General features: G+C 48.5%; 1 protein-coding gene across 4 annotated transcripts in view; it reads left to right on the plus strand.

The window, feature by feature from the left end:
- The first annotated feature begins 1,702 nt into the window (after window positions 1–1,702).
- Window positions 1,703–17,336, plus strand: part of SLC8A3 (solute carrier family 8 member A3) — a 123,105-nt gene continuing 107,471 nt past the window's right edge. For 2 of the 4 annotated variants that reach the window (XM_070417365.1, XM_070417382.1), the window contains exon 1: window positions 1,719–1,801. The gene's annotated coding sequence lies outside the window, so the exon portion shown is untranslated. Of the gene's footprint in view, window positions 1,802–17,336 lie in introns of all 4 variants that reach the window. The other 2 variants (XM_070417356.1, XM_070417372.1) reach the window with 2 other exon arrangements.

Consider the following 17,336-nt stretch of genomic DNA (forward strand, 5'->3'; position numbering starts at 1 on the left):
TTGGGTTTTGTTATTTCAGTCTACCTAGAACTCCGAGAACACGCACAAGTCACTCTGCCTTTAGCCGTAGTTGAATAAATTCAGTAGCAAAGCACCTGGCTCTAAAGAGGTGCTGATAATTGGTTATTTGTTGGCCCCGCACACTTGGCTTTAGGCAGCAGAGGCCTGAGAGAAACAACATCCCACTCATATTCTGTCCCAGATTCTGCATTGATGTCTCTACAAAAGGCCAGCCACCATGATCATTTTAGATCTGTGTAACGCCGTCAGATATACTAGGGATGTGAAACCCCATTCTTAGGAGAGGCCTGCCCGCCCCTCATGCCTCCAGGACCAAGCCTGACAAATATAGCAGAAATTACAGGCATCTGATTTAAGGCTACATGTGTACACTTCGCCCGAGCCAAGCCCCAAACCCTAGTTCTGCTGCTGCATCAAAGGACCATCTCTCTTCCAGGCTCCAGGCTCAGAGTAAGCAGCAATTTGGGAGACAGCCCCCTCTTATTTTTAGCCTTAAAAACCCAAAACCAAAACATACCAGCGCTCATCCAAGCGTCTCTCACAAGCTGTTGTTTGATTTGGGTTGAGAAAATGACAGACTGAGTTCTGCACCAAGAACAGCAGGAAAAAAAAGAGGGGGGGGGGGGATGAGAAGGATTTTTATTTTCCCTCCACTGCCAACCTCCATCGACCTCAACTCCTCCCCTAGGCCTGGGTGGACCCTGCCTGGGTAGTCGTCCCCCTGCTATATTTAAAAACCACAGATGTTTGGTGGAAACTCAATTTCGGAATTGCAGACGGCGTCTCCTAAGGACAAGGGGAAAGCCGGTGCCGCGCGCCCGTGGCCCGCCCGCCCTGCCTGCTGCCCGGAGCTCCGGACTCGGCGGAATCCAGGTCAGGACGCGCCGCCGCCTTGGAGGTACCGCTGGCCCGGAGGAGCGGGGCGCCAGGCTCCGACGGTGGGGTGGGTGGCCGCGGGCGAGGGGTTGTGTCTGCATTCGTCCTCGGGTCTCTCCGGACTCAACGAGGTGCGGGCTCGACTTGCACACTGCCGGCCGGGAAGCGATCTGAAAATCCCCCCACGGGCGGGCGAGGATAAATACGCGCGGCTTGTCATTCGGCGCAGCGCGCTCTCTCCCAGCTGATAGGGTGACGTTCGGTGTGGAGGCGCAGAGATTGGCTTTTTGATTTGGCTTCTTGCTGCAGCTCAGTGGGCAAAGCTCTCGGCTCTCCCAGAAACCAGCCCCTCCGCGCGTCCCCTCCGTGCGCGGCGAGGCCGAGACGTCGCTCGCGGTGACGGCGTGCGAGGAGGGGAGCCGGCGCTCTCCCAGCCCCGGGAAACCCCGGCGACGCGACTGCAAGCCGGGGTCCCTCGGAGCCACCGGTCCGCGCCGGCTGCCCGCCTTCCTGCCCCTCCCGGCAGGGTTCCCCTGCAGCCGGCGGCCGGGACTCCGGGCCTCTCCCGGGCTAAGTCCGGAGCCCGGGTCGGGGGTTTCCGGGGGTCCTGGGCGGTTTTCCCTGCTCCTGAAATCGGCGCCGAGGGACCCCTCTCCACGGGCCCCGCCCCGGCCCCGGCCCTCGCGCTCCAGATGCGCTGCCCCGCAGCCCCCTGAAAGCTGCGAGCCCACGAGCCGCGGCCAGCGGGCGGCGGACTGACATGCCCCGGACGCGGCTGCGGCCGGCGGGCAGCCCGCGGGGGCGATGAGCGGCGGCGGCCGGTGAGGAGCCCGGCGGAGGGGGCTTCGCACGCCTTCCTCGCCCCTGCATTTGTCCGCTCCGCTCGGGAGACCGGGAAGAAACGGTGAGTAATGGGTGAGCCTCTTGCCCTTCCCCCGCAGCGGGCGGCCGAGGCAGGGGAGGCAGAGGTTGGGGGGCTTGAGGGTGTCCCCAAGAGGGTTCCAGCTTGGGAAGAATGGTGTTAATTAAGTTATTTCTCAAGAGCATTCATATGAGCTGCCTTCCTGAGGGCTTAGTGCCTGAAGACGTGGGGGGAGGGTGCCCCGGAAACTGTACGTTTTTATGCGGTGCTGGGGGCGGGGGGGTTCTGGCAGAGTGTCTAGCAGGGGTGAGGGGTGGGGGGCGGCGGAGCAAGAGATGCCTGGCCATGTGTGTGCAGGCGGGCTGGTGGCCGGTGCGCATTGGGAGGCAGACTGCTGTGCTGCGTGCTGGATGCGTGTGTGCGGGCTGTGCCAGGCGCGCGGTGCTCCCGGGGCTCCGAGTGCCCACGGGCGTGGGGGCTTGGAGGGGAGCGCGTTGATCCACTCGGCGCGCGCCCGCGTGCACCCCGGCACGCGCGCACCCCAACGTCCGGACTCCACGGCAGCGGGTCGGGAACTGCAACCCCAGCGCACCCGCCCGCGGCGGCCTAGGGGCGGGGAGAAGGAGGATCTCCGGTTCCGTGCTCTCCAGGCAGCGGTGGTCTGGGCGGTCCCGGGCCAGGTGGAGAGAAGCGAAGTATGTAACTACCCCTCCAACACCCCGTCCCTACATTACACACACACACACACACACACACACACACACACACACACACACAGCCACAGGCCCTCACTCAGAAGCTAGAGCTGCTCCTGCAGACCCTGCCTGACCTGCCTTGAGTACCGGAGCCATTGGAGGACATAAAGAAAGCCATTTAACCCGGGGGGGAAAAGAAGCTTTTCGTCTCTATTCACCGTGTTTTATTTTTAACCGTGGAGGGCTTGAGTGTGGTTAAACAGAACACACGCCTTTAATGCAGTGCCATAAATTTACCCGTTCGCTACCCGCCTGGTTCCTCCCTCTCCCTATTTCTCTCCCCTCTGGCGATTAAAAAGCAAACCCAGAAGGTTTGGTGGTCTGTCTCCTGGGCAGAAGGATTGAAATTAGTGACCGTTTTTTTTTGTTTTTTGTTTTTTTCCAGAGACGCAGGCCGCAGCTGGGAGCAAGGCGTGGGGCTCCTGGGTGGTCAGGAAACACCCAAGAGGAGGGAGTTGGGGGTGGGTGAGAGGAGCTCAGCTGGCCTGCTGCTGGGGCACCGAGAGGGAAGCCTGGGGCCTCTGCCGACCTGGTGACTTACAGCCCCATGTGATTAATCTCCCACAGCTGTTGTGCCCCATCCACTTGAGCCGAGCGAGCTCTTGTTTACCTCGATTTTTAAATATAGCTGCTGCGCCATGCTCTTCCTGAAATAGGGGTCAGTTCACTCGGTCTGGGCACTTGGCCTCTCACTGGCCCTTCCTTCCGCCTGCCGTACTGGATCCCAGTTGGAGAGGAACTTGTCCCTTCATGCCTTGCAGCTCTTCAAATGAGGATGGTGGGTGGTCAGAGCTTGGCTGACTAGGCGTGGGGTGGGTCCCCCAGCCCCTCACTGCAATCTGCACTCCCTATGGGCAGTCCCCCCACAAAAGTCCACAGGACAGCCTCATTTTTCTTTAAATAGAATATAGATGTGGGTTGAGGAGCGGCAGATGGGATCTACGGAACTGAACTTGGTTGAAGTGGTTCTTGAACTGAGTGAAGATGGGAAGGCTGTTTCTTCTCCTGCACTCCAACCCCCCTGGGTATCTAATGTCCTCCTGTTCACCCCTCAGCTCTTACTCCATTGGTTACTTCCTCCAGAAAGCCTGCCAGGCCTTCTTTGGGCAAGATCCCCTTATTTTATATGCCCGTAACCTGAACCAGTTATTTTGAAGTAACTTAAAGATTTACATTAAATCTATGAATGTGACTGTATAATGCCAGTTACACCTTTAGACCGTAAGCTGCAGGAAGGGAGGAAAGACAGCTGGTGAATTTACTCACATTGTATCCCCAGGGCCTAGCACTGTGCCCACCATAGAGTAGTTGCTCAATATTGTTATGTTAAATAAGCAGACTTGGAGGGAGGAGTTCCATCTCCTCTCTGCTCATGCTCCTCTGAGCTCCACTTTAGCATCTCTTGCAATGCCCTCCACAGCCTTCTGGTCAGAGAAGGGAGAAGAGGGTCATCAAACTGACCCCGTAAAAACATTCCCTTCCCCCAGGCTGCTCCTTGGGCTGAGACCTGAAGCCCAGGCAGTGTCCTCTTACCCTCATCCTGCCCTGTCTTTGTGCAAGGCGGTTCCTTATACAGTCTCTGGGCACAGTTGCTGGTATTGTCCATGGATGGTCATCGTGGGCATTGTTCTGTCGTCTGAACTGCCCACAATCTGGACTTGGGGGAATGTCACACATCTTGGCTTCTCTTCACACTACCAAGGTCAGATAAGAAGGGAAGATAACTCCCTTTTTGCTCAAGTCTGGTTGCTTTGTCTAGAGCAGTGATGGCGAACCTATGACACGCGTGTCAGAGGTGACACGCGAACTCATTTTTTGGGTTGATTTTTCTTTGTTAAATGGCATTTAAATATATAAAATAAATATCAAAAATATAAGTCTTTGTTTTACTAGGGTTGCAAATATCATAAAATTTCTATATGTGACACGGCACCAGAGTTAAGTTAGGGTTTTTCAAAATGCTGACACGCCGAGCTCAAAAGGTTTGCCATCACTGGTCTAGAGGTTCAAATATTGGGTGAGGTTCAGAAATACATTGGACTCCAAAAGAAAAAGCATTCATTTACTTATTCAATCAGTTAGTTATTCAATAAATATTCAACAACAACCTACTCTGCCAGGCATTTGCTGGGTACAGAGGCAAAGAAAATAGAATGGTTCCTTTCCTCACAAACACACATTCACTTCAGCAGTGAACAGGCAATGACCATCCATACAAAATGATTCCTTTTAGTGGAGGGTAAATCCTAGGCACAATGGAAGCATATAGGAGGATCACCTCTCTATGTGCCTTACAGAGGACTTTCTAGGGACAACTAAATCTCAGAAAGAAAGGATGGGCATGAGTTGGCTTTGGTGAAAATATGGAGGGGGTGGGGTGGGGGAGAAAGTGTTATGAGGGAAGGGATCAGTATTGGGATGAGAGCTCTTCCAAATGACAGAAGCCAGAGGCTAAAATTCGGGGAGATGAATTTTGAGAAGCTCCAGGGGCCAAACTTCGAAGGGCTGGTACTCCCATGTTAAGGATTTCCACTGAATTTCCTTTGGGGGCTTAGGAAGGTTTGGGGTATTGAAGTGCAGGGCCCGATTTGTATTTTAGATAGTATGTGGAGACGGGATGTAGGGAGAGAGAGGGAGGCAGGGTGTTAGGAGGCTGTGGTAGAAGCCTGTAGTGTGTCATTGTCCTGGTGGCCTGTGAAGGAGGGTAGGGGATTCCTCTTTCTGTTTTAGCATACAAAGCAGAGCTGCCCTTCTAGAAAGAAGTTCTATTTTATTATTTTTTAAAATCTTTATTGTTGAAAGTATTACATATGTCCACTTTCGGCCCCCCCCACCCCCATTGACCTTTTCTAGCCCACTTCCACCCGCCCCCACCCCAGGCTTTCACCACCTTATTGTCTGTGTCCATGGATTATATATGCAAGTGCCCATCAGCAGATGAATGTATTAAAAAAGCAGTGGTACATTTACACAACGGAATAGTATGCAGCTATAAAAAGGGAAGAACTCATACCATTTGCAACAGCATGGATGGACCTGCAGAGAAGTTCCACTATTTTTAATGAGATTGGTTTATGTTTGGTGGTCTGTTTTTTGAATGGGCACTCTAAGCCCAACACTGGGCAGGTCACATCTGGGGAAAGAAAAAGTGGCTCCAGCAGGTGTAAAACATACTTCCTGGCCTACTGGGCTGCAAGGAGAACCCCCAAAGATAAGAGATCTCTGGGGGCTGGGGAACGCCCCAGGAAGGAGTCTGGAAGGGTAAGAAGTATGTAGATACATAGAGACTACTGAGCAAAGACATCTAGATAGGAAGAATCATAAATGTATGTGTATGCCTATGTTTTGGTAATATGACGAGTGAATAAAGGCTAATTCTAGTATCAAGGGTATTTAGATATGGTACACAGAGTTAGTTCTAAGAAAACAGCTCTATTTCGTCCTGGGTGTAATTTGGAATGAGCCAAGTAGCATGGATGACAGCGATATTTGGAATGATAAGTAGTGCTGTTCTGGTTGTATGCAAGAACAATAGGCCATGTGGGGGACTGGATCTGGAAGTGGGACTGGAAACCATAATCCTGCCCTGGCTTTCACGTGGTAGTTTCCAAGTCACTTGAGAGGGGAGGACCTCAAAGTCACACACTGCTGTGTCCATCCTACAGAATGAAGCCAAATAGTGTGAGCTTGGTTGATGTTCTTCCTTTGCTCCCTGATCTCCCCACTTTGTTCCTCATCCTTCCCTGTCACTAGTCTCCCTTCCCCGTCTGCCTAGTACCCAGGATCCACCACGGCCCTGCCATCAAACCCCATCCTAAAATGAACATCACATGTCTAATTCCATCCCTCCCATCATGCTCTTTTCCCATCTTACTTACAAAAAACTCTTGCAATTTTATTTTATTTTATTTATTTTATTTTTTTAAAAATATATTTTATTGATTTTTTACAGAGAGGAAGGGAGAGTGATAGTTAGAAACATCGATGGGAGAGAAACATCGACCAGCCGCCTCCTGCACATCTCCCACGGGGGATGTGCCCGCAACCCAGGTACATGCCCTTGACCGGAATCGAACCCGGGACCTTTCAGTCCACAGGCCGACGCTCTATCCACTGAGCCAAACCGGCTTTGGCTACTCTTGCAATTTTAGAGTAATCACCTGTCTTTATTTTCTCACCACTAACTCATTCATTCATTTAGCCCCTTGTTTTCCCACTTTTCTCCACCTCTGGCCAACTCTCATCCACCAAGGACTTCTTATTCTCCAAAACATAATAATTTTGTCCTGATTACCTATCTATCTATTTATCTATTTACCTATCAATCATCTATTTATCTAATCTACCCCCTTCCCATCCCCATCAGATAAGATTGACCGTTAGCTCTTAAAACTTTCCCCTCTTGGCTTCTCTGGGTCCCACTAATTCTCTAGGTCAGCGGTTCTCAACCTGTGGGTCTCGACCCCTTTGGGGTCAAACGACCCTTTCACAGGGGTTGCCTAAGACCATCGGAAAACACTTATATCATTACATATTGTTTTTGTGATGAATCACTATGCTTTAATTATGTCCAGTTTGTAACAATGAAAATACATCCTGCACATCAGCTATTTACATGACGATTCATAACAGTAGCAACATTACAGTTATGAGGTAGCAACGAAAATAATTTTATGGTTGGGGGCCATCACAGCATGAGGAACTGTATGAAAGGGTCGCGGCATTAGGAGGGTTGAGAACCACTGCCCTAGGTGGTCCCGCTTCCACTTCTCCACTATATTCTCTCCTCCCCCCAGGTCTCCCTTTTCCGTTAGCCCTGGGCATCTCCTGCAGTGTTTGTGCTGTCACTCCAGTGCGGGTAGTTCCGGTCTGTGACTCCAGCTCTCCAATCCCAGTGAGTCTTGTTTCCAGCCACTGGCACAGTGTCTCCAAGAGGCTGTCCTGTCAGCTCCTCAAGGTGAATTCTTGCTAAACGGACACTATCTTTGTTTTAAGGTGCCGCTCCTCCTGACTTCCCCCTTCCCACTGATGGCACCAGCCAACTTCCAGTCACACTGGCTCAAAAACCCCAAGATTTTCGTTGACTCCTCTCCCTTGTCCCCCAAGTATTGCTAGTGTCTGTTAAGTCCATCCCCCCCCCCCACTCTATCCATCCTACTATAACCTGAGTACAGATTTGATGACTTCCTACACAAGAATGACGATAACAGCAATTATTAAAGCAGCCAGCATCTGTGTGTGTACCACCTGGCAGCTACTCTGTTGCAAAATGCTTCACATTGATTTTCCCCATTCAATCCTTACCACACCTGTATTAAGTAGTTGCTATTATACTATAAAAATAGTTTTCTGACATCTTCCCAACTTCAACCTCCCCCTCCAGTTCATTTTCACGCCTGTTACAGGATTCCTCTCCTTAAAACGCCCTTCTAGGCTTGTCATTTTCCAGCAAAAAAAAACAAACAAAAAAACAAAAACCCTTGAAGGGCCTCCCAATATTTGCAGCAGTCCCAACTGCTCGTATTCAAGGCCCTCCGTGGCGTGGTTCACCACTCCATGTCTGGTCTCATATTTTACATTTTCCATGTGGGCACCTCGATAAACTTGGCCTTTTTCCTTCTGTGCTTTGTTCATGGTGTACCTTTCACTGAGAACCTACCTGCTCGTTACTGCCCAATTCAAATGGTTCTTCCTGATGGGGAGGCTTCATGCAAAAGCAGTGCCTTCCTCTGAATTTTGATAACACATCTGTTTTTCACGTGGTCCTTATACCTATTGAGATGTGGGGGAGGAGGTTATTTGTTGTTGTTTTGTTGCTTGTGGCTCACCCCATCTCCTGGACCAAGTGCTTTTTCTTTCTCCTACTCCCTGTTGCAGTCATACCTGAAACACAGTGGGTATTCACTGGAAAACAAAGGAGCAAATAAATGAGTAGTAACCTGCCTCACTTTTTAAAAAAATCTTAATTGCTGAGATTACAAATGTCCTTCTTTTTCCCCCCATAGCTCCCCTCCACCTGGTTCCCGCCCCACCCCAGGCCTTCGCCATCCTATTGTCTGTATCCCTAGGTAATGCATACATGCATATAAGATCTTTATTTAATTTCTTCCTGCTCCACCACCCCCCTTCCCTCTGAGAATCGTCAGTCTGTTCCATTTCCATGCCTCTGATTCTATTCCATTCACCAGTTTATTCTGTTCATTAGATTTCTTATTCATTTGATTTTTAGATTCAATTGTTGATAGGTATGTATTTGTTGTCATTTTGTTGTTCATATTTTTTATCTTTTTTTCTTCTTCTTCCTCTTCTTAAAAAATACCCTTTAGCATTTCATATAATACTGGTTTGGTGTTGATGAACTCCTTTAGCTTTTTCTTATCTGTGAAGCTCTTCAGTTCTAAATGATAGCTTTGCTGAGTAGCATAATCTTGGTTATAGGTCCTTGCTATTCATCACTTTGAATATTTCTTGCCACCCCCTTCTGGCCTGCATAGTTTTTGTTGAGAAATCAGCTAACAGTCATATGGACACTCCCTTGTAGGTACTAACTGCTTTTCTCTTGCTGCTTTTAAGATTCTTTCTTTGTCTTTAGCCCTTGGCATTTTAATTATAATGTGTCTTGGTGTGGTCCTCTTTGGGTTCCTCTTGTTTGGGGTTCTCTGTGTTTCCTGAACTTGTACATCTATTTCTTTCACCAGGTAGGGGAAGTTTTCTGTCATTATTTCTTCAAATAGGTTTTCAATATCTTGCTTTTTCTCTTCTTCTGGCACCCCCATAATTCAGATGTGGGTATGCTTGAAGTTGTCCCAGAGGCTCCTTATGCTATCTTCATATTTTTGGATTCGTTTTTCTTTTTGCTCTTCTGGTTGGGTATTTTTTGCCTCCTCATATTTCAAATCGTTGATTTGATTCTTGGGATCCTTTAGTCCAGCGGTTGCCAACCTTTCGGCCCTCACAGACCAGCAGTGGTCTGTGGACCACCGGTTGGCAACTGCTGCTTGAATCCCTGTATATTATTCTTTTTTTAAAAAAATATATATTTTATTGATATTTTTACAGAGAGGAAGGGAGAGGGACAGAGAGTCAGAAACATCGATGAGAGAGAAACATCGATCCGCCGCCTCCTGCACACCCCCCACTGGGGATGCGCCTGAAACCAAGGCACATGCCCTTGACCGGGATCGAACCCGGGACCCTTCAGTCCACAGGCCGACGCTCTATCCACTGAGCCAAACCGGCCAGGGCCTTGTATATTATTCTTTTTTGTTTAGTATTACAAAGGGTATTACATATGTGTCCTTTTTTCCCCCGCCCTTGACAATCCCCTGGCCTCCCCTACCCCCCAGTGTCTTATGTCCATTGGTTATGCTTATATGCATGCATACAAGTCCTTCGGTTGATCTCTTACCCCCCTCTCTCCTGCCCCCCAACCCTCCCTGGCCTTCCCCCTGCAGTTTGACAATCTGTTTGAGGCAGCTCTGCCTCTGTATCTATTATTGTTCAAAAGTTTATAATGGTCTCTATTATCTATGAATGAGTAAGATCATGTGGTATTTTTCCTTCATTGACTGGCTTATTTCACTTAGCATAATGCTCTCCAGTTGTATATTATTCTTTATTTCAGTCATTGTATGCTTAATTTATGACTGGTCCTTTTCCATTTTTTGGGCATTCTCACTAAAATCCTTGAAAGTCTCACTAAGTCCCTTTGAGGTTTCTAGAAGATTCTTGAGTAACCTTATAACCACAGTTTTGAACTCTATATCCAGTAGTTTGCTTTCTTCCATTTCTTTCATTTGTGATGTGTTTCTTTGTCTCCGAATTTTGGCTGCTTCCCTGTGTTTGTTTCTATGTATTGGGTACAGCTGCTATGTCTCCTTGAGTTGATAGAGCGGCCTTGTGTAGTAGGTGTCTTATAGGGCCCAGTAGTTCAGCCTCCCCAGTCACCTGAGGTGAACACTCTAGGTGCACCCCTTTGTGGGCTGTGTGCACAGTCTTGTTGTAGTTGAGACTTGATTGCTATTGGTGTCATTGGGAAGAATTGACCTCCAGGCCAATTGGCTGTGAGGACCAGCTGCGACTACAGTGGGAGAGCTGCTGTGCAGGAGACACCCCTATGGAGCAGGACTTGCTTTAGTGGGGCTTTGGTGCTGACTGAGTCTGCCCATTGAGTGTGTCGCTTATGGATGTGTAGAGTTGTAATCTGGTATTATCTGACACTGACCACTAGGTACACTGGCTCTTGGGTCACCAGGGAGGTGTAAAGTCAGCCACTGCCTGGGGCCACCCAACAGGAGCTACAGAGAGATCTGCATATTCCTCCTCTTTGTATTAGGTTTGGAAGTGCCCAGACGAGGTCCAGCTGTGAAGCAAGGTAGGCTGGTGCTGGTGCTAGGTCTTGGGCTTTTTATTGATAGGTTTGGGCTCTCTGTCCCAGCTGTAGCTTGTTTGACAGGTTTTAGCCTGAGCAGCCACTGTAAGCAGCTTGGGTGGGATTATAAATTGGATGGGGTGGGGTCTCAGGGAATAACCAGTGTGGAGCAAACAGAAATGGCTGCCAGTCAGCCCTGTGACCAGGAAGGTCCCAGCATAGGACCAATGACCGCTGCGAGCATTTCTGGGAGAAAGCCGCCCCTGAGTTCCTGCCCCCATACCAGACAGTCCAGTTTCTCCTAGTATGTGTCTGGGTCCCCCATTGCCTCACTCCACACTGGAGCTCAAAGGAAACAGGAACTTGTAAGTTCAGTTTGTGGTGCCGGCCTTTTAAGAGGAGCAGCTGGGTCTCCAGCAGCCTCTATGTCACTGAGCCCTAATCCATACTGGTTTTTACAGCCCGTAGTTCTCACTGCCCATAGGGACTTCTCTTCCCAGCTCTGGGACCCTGGGCTGGGGGTCTGGTGTGGGGCTGGGACCCCTTGCTCCTCTGGGTGGCCTCTGCAGAGACGATTTCTCTCCCGATTAAAAAAGCGGCACACATGGGTGCCCAGACCAGCCTGTTCCACACTTCTGAGCCTCCTACCAGTGTCAGTGTGCTTTCTTCTTTACTTCTCTAGTAGGACTTCCATTCAGCCAGCTTTCCAGCGGTTCTGGATTATGCTTGTTTTGTATTTTAGTTGTAATTTTGATGTGGTGGTGGGAGGCGGCGAGTACAGGTGTTTACCTACACCGCCATCTTGGTTCTCTCTCTCCTGACTAACTTTTGAAGCAGGTGAAATAAGGTTAAGAAAGGAGGGGATGTCTATGCCATTTATAAAAAAAAAAAAAGTGGTGGAGGAGTAAAAAAATCAGGCGAGGAACAGGCAATGAGGTGTCATGGAAACAGCGCTGAACTGGTGGTGAGAAGGTTATGTTTTAGTCCTTATCTCTCCTGACAATCATAGGCAAGACTCACTTATGCTCTCTGGGCCTTGCATTCCTTATCCATCAAAGAGGTTATGTTGGATGTGTTGACTTTTTTTTTTTAAATTAAATCTTTATCGTTCAGATTATTACATTTGTTCCTCTTTTTTTCCCCCATAACTCCCCTCCTTCAAGCTCCCACCCTTCCCTCTGCCCTCACTCCCCACCCACTGTCCTCATCCATAGGTGCACGATTTTTGTCCAGTCTCTTCCCGAATCTCCCACACCCTTTCCCCCCCAAGAATAGTCAGTCCATTCCCTTTCTATGTCCCTGATTCTATTATAATCACCAGTTCATTCTGTTCCTCAGATTATTTATTCACTTGATTCTTAGATTCATTTGTTGATAGATGCATATTTCTTGTTCATAATTTGTATCTTTACCTTTTTCTTCTTCTTCCTCTTCTTAAAGGATACCTTTCAGCATTTCATATAATACTGGTTTGGTGGTGATGAACTCCTTTAGCTTTTCCTTATCTTTGAAGCTCTTTATCTGACCTTCAATTCTGAATGATAGCTTTGCTGGATAAAGTAATCTTGGTTGTAGGTTCTTGGCATTCATCACTTTGAATATTTCTTGCCACTCCCTTCTGGCCTGCAAAGTTTCTGTTGAGAAATCAACTGACAGTCGTATGGGTACTCCCTTATAGGTAACTGACTTTCTTTCTCTTGCTGCTTTTAAGATTCTCTCTTTGTCTTTTGCTCTTGGCATTTTAATGATGATGTGTCTTGGTGTGGTCCTCTTTGGATTCCTTTTGTTTGGGGTTCTCCGCGCTTCCTGGACCTGTAAGTCTATTTCTTTCACCAGGTGGGGGAAGTTTTCTGTCATTATTTCTTCAAATAGGTTTTCAATATTTTGCTCTCTCTCATCTTCTGGTACCCCTATAATTCTGATGTTGGTACGTTTGAAGCTGTCCCAGAGGCTCCTTACACTTTCTTCGTATTTTTGGGTTCTTTTTTCATTTTGCTTTTCCAGTTGGGTGTTTTTTGCTTCTTTGCATTTCAAATCTTTGACTTGATTCTTGCATTCCTCTGGTCTGCTGTTGGGAGTCTGTATAATATTCTTTATTTCAGTCCGTGGATGCTTAATTTCTAGTTGGTTCTTTACCACAGCATCGAGGGTCTCATTAGATTTCTTGTAGATCTCAATAAGTTTATCGGCGGCTTCTAGACAGTTCTTGAGAGACCTTAAAAGTGTGGTTCTGAATTCAATATCCTCCCTTGATAGTTTTGTCCTGTTTCTTTGTCTCTGCATTTTTTACGCTTTCTTGGTGCACCCCCTTGTGGTCTTTGTGCGCAGCCTTGTTGTAGTTAAGCCTTGATTGTTGTAGTTAATACTAGAGGGATTTGACCACCAGGCTGACTGGCTGTGAGAATCAGCTGTGTCTGCAGTGGGAAAACTTCTGTCCTCTGGAGAGGTGCTAATCTAGCCTTTGCCTGAGGCTATCTGGCAAATGGCTCTGCGCAGGGCTTGGGCGGGTTGGGTCGGGTCACAGGGGATCAACAGGGCAGGCCGAGGGAGCAGTTATGGCTGCTCTCAGTCCCGTTCCCAGAGGCTCTGCTTCTCAGAACCCCAGCAACCGCTGCAAACCTCAGAGAGAAAGCTGCCCTCACGTTCCGACCGATGCCAGACAATCCTGCTTCTCCCGTTTGAGTCTGAGTCCCTAGAGACTTGCCCGGATCTGGAGCTCAGAGTCTGAGACTCCCTCCTGATTGAAAACGACAACTGCGCCCTCAGCCACCAGCCCGCTCCACGCGCACCTTTGTACCTTTGTATTTTCCACACTGCGCCTCCTCTGAGCCTCGGTATGCTGTTCTCTTTCCTTCTAGTTGAAGAATCTCTCCTCAGCCAGCCTTCCTGTGGTTCTGGGTGATGTCCGTTCCGTCTTTTAGTTGTATTTTTGAAGTGGTTGTTCGAGGCAGCAAACTCCGGTGTTTACCTATGCCGCCATCTTGGTTTTTTCGGATGTGTTGACTTTTAAGCTACCTCCCTGGCCTGACAGTTCTGTATTGTGAGTCTTGTTCTACACCCTGTGGATTGCCTCCTGCTAAGAATACTTTTAGTGCCAACAGTACCTTCTACCTGCAATTTGAAGCCCCCAGTTTATCTGTTGTCACATCAGATCTCTAGTGATCAACATGGCCAGCCACCTTGACTGTCTGGATATCTGGCCAGTGAGGGACTCAGAGCTGGCTGAGTGCCCTGATGTCCCTAGGTTAGCACTTCCATGTGGAGTCACCTCCCACTGCAACACTCCAGGTCATTCCCAGAATGCCTAGTGATGCTCTAGGCCCCCAAAGGCTCCAGCCAGTTCTGCCTCTACTCCTGAACTTCTGCCATTCCTTTTCCATCCAGGAAGGATGCATTTAGAGCCATGTAGACTCTGTCGAGGGTCAGTGTGGAACCACTCTGCTCAATAGCTTTCCAGGGGCGCGGCCCACCGGCTGGAAGGGTCATCCTGAGCCAGTGCTTCCAGCCTCTCGGAAGGAATTATCAGGGCGTCAACTTCCAGGAGAATCATTAGAAGAGTGGGGAGTGAGCACAGCAACAAAGTCAGCGGTAGATCTGCTGAGAACCCCAGGCATCTGCTCCTACCCCCTCTTGTGAAAGGGGGGCCCAGAGAACCCTCATAGTTGATTGTACCAGAAAATGCCCTAGCCATGTCTCAGAGAGATGAATTTGACTGCTTGCCAGCATCCATTTGTTCTCCATTCAGGCAATGATATCAGTTAATTCTGTATTTCAACACCTAAAAATTAAGAGAAATTAAGAGGCATTAAGATAAAGCAGGCTTCTGGAGAATGAGCTGAGGAAAAGGTATATAAAGGCAGCTAATCGCCAGCTTCCCCCTGATGGGTGGGTAACAGGGCAGAAGGATGTTGGCACTCTCTGTGTGGGTGACCCCAAGAGCTAGGGCCCAGGTGCTTCCCTCTGGGGAACAGGCAAGGGCAGGAGCAGTGCCCTCTCAGGCTGCTGTGGGTTCCTCACTCCCCTGACCCAACCTGATTTCCTTGTAGTGGCAGGGGGTGATTGCTCCTGGTCCTTGCTGACATGACCCTGCTTTAGGCCTGGTGGAAGGAGACCTCTAGCAGCCAGTGGACCAAAGTTTGGTTCTGGCTCCATTATTTGTTGGCATGGAGACTCTTGGCAATTAACTGAGCTACGGTTTCTTCATCTGTATGAATATCCTTACAAGAGGATTAAATGAGATCATGTGAGTGAGAAGGCCTTTGTAAATGGTTGGCACATAGCATTGCTTAATATTTATTGAATTAACGATGCATTGTAAATGTGGGTTGTCATTATGCCACACACTGTGGAGAATAAGGACCAATGAGAGGGCTATGGTGGAGGAAGGAATTGTGTTTAGAAACAGCCTCACAATTGCCGCCCACAGACTATGTGGTCCTGTTGGTTTTCTGAATGAACAAAACTGCCTGCTGTCTGAGGTCTGGCTTTCACCATTGACCTCTCCCAGCAAGTTTGAAGTCTCTCCTCACAGGTGCATCTGTCCACACTTAATCCTGCAGACTTAACATTGATCCGTTCGACAAGTACCGACATTCACCGTGCCGGGCTCCACTCATATTGTGGTCAGCAAAAGGGACACGTTTCCTGCTATCATAGTTTATATTCTGTGATAAACCAGTGGACAGGTAAAAACAGTGATGATTTCAGCAAGTGATCTTTGCTCTAAAGAAAATGAAAAGTGTTAACAGTGTTGGGGAGCAGGGACAGGATCACCTTTAGATAAGGGGAGCCTCTGAGAAAGGGGTACCTGAGACCTGAATGAAACTTAAAAGGTGATCTACGGCGATCTTTCTGGTAAGGGTATTCCAAGCAGAGGGAACAGTAAATGCCAAGGCCCTATGGCAGGTGCTTGCTTGGCGTGTTCTAGAAACTTAGAGAACTCCACCTCCATTGGAGTGGCAGGAGTTAAGGGCTGTGGGTTAGGAGTCAGTAAAGGGGTGGGAGTTTCTGCAGGAGGAGAAGTTGCAAAGAATGGCATGATCTATTTGATTTACATTTTAAAAAGACATTTTTGGCTGTTTTGTGGCAAGTAGACTGTAAGAGATGGGGCAAGACGGGCAGCTATTGTATTAGTCTAGATGTGAGGTATAATATGAGTCTCCGGCAGTTAGAACAGAGTGGGTTACACATTTGGCACTCGAAATTTGGGAGCACATCTAGGCAGAAATGATCCTCAAGGAACCTACAACTGTGACGGGCGCATAGCAAGTGCTCAACGAATAAATCTGTAGGCAGAATCAGGCTTTCTTGTAGTCACTCTAGGACTTGAGTTCATCTCAATATTTTGGAGCTTTTAAAAATACTTTCTAGTTCTGTCCAGGTGGCTTGGTTGGTTGGAGCATCATCCTGTACACCAAAAGGGTGTGGGTTTGATTCCCTGTGAGGGCACATACCTAGGTTTCAGGTTCTATCCTCGGTTGGGGCGCCTACAGGAGGCAACTGATCGTTGTTTCACATCGATCTCTCTCTCTCCCTTTCTCTATCTCTCAAATCAATAACATGTCCTCAGGTGAGGATTAAAAAATACTTTTTCTTTTTTTAGGTAGCAGTATTTCGTAGGGGCAGTACCTCCCATGAGTTCATTTTCTTCTCTGCGGAACTGTGTTCTCCTTTGAAATAGACATGAGAAATCCGCCTCCATGATGCTCTCAGCCAGTGATCATGACTCCCAGAACCCACATTTAGATACTGATCTTGTGTACTTTTCTCTGCACTTCCCCACGGCAGAGACCAGACCTGCTTCATCACTGCATCTCCAGAGCTTATCATCGTGTGGACTATTAAATCAACAAATAGTTATGGCAATGAGACTGCAGAGCACTCAGGTGCCTTGCTTGAAGTCCAGGGCCTTCCTGCTGTCTCCCTGGAGTGCCCAGAACTCTTGCTGGCCTCATTGATCTCACAGTCACAGGACATTTCTGAAGCTAAACATGTATCTAAGTTCAATGGTTTTGTGTTGATTCCTTCAGCTTGCATTTCTTTGGGCCTGGAGATCCCTGAATCAGGAGGAACTTTGCAGGCCCATTGCGATGATGAAGGTGCCTGATACAGTTTGGTCCTTACTATGCCTCTTCATCCCTCTTTCACCATCATCTTCTGTTTTCAATTGGTCTCCAACATGTATTGATTCTACTTTTGAAAGAGCTCTTAAATCCACTCCTTCCTCAGCAGGCCTGCACTCCCTGCCTCTGCTTAGGTTCTGATCATGTCTCTCTCAAAGGCCGTGAGAGACTCTGAACTAGTCTTCCTGCCTCCAAGACTTGCCCTGCTTTCTTCACCTACTCAAGGTCCATGCTGTCATCACTCTACATCTGCTATCCAAAGGAAAAACATTGATATTGTCCCTCCTCTGATTAAAAAACGTTCAGTGGTTCCTGATCATCTCCAAGAT

Source organism: Myotis yumanensis, unplaced genomic scaffold (genome assembly GCF_028538775.1).
Source record: "Myotis yumanensis isolate MYYU_CA2020_CCGP unplaced genomic scaffold, mMyoYum1.0.hap1 SCAF_1, whole genome shotgun sequence".
Classification (NCBI taxonomy): domain Eukaryota; kingdom Metazoa; phylum Chordata; class Mammalia; order Chiroptera; family Vespertilionidae; genus Myotis; species Myotis yumanensis.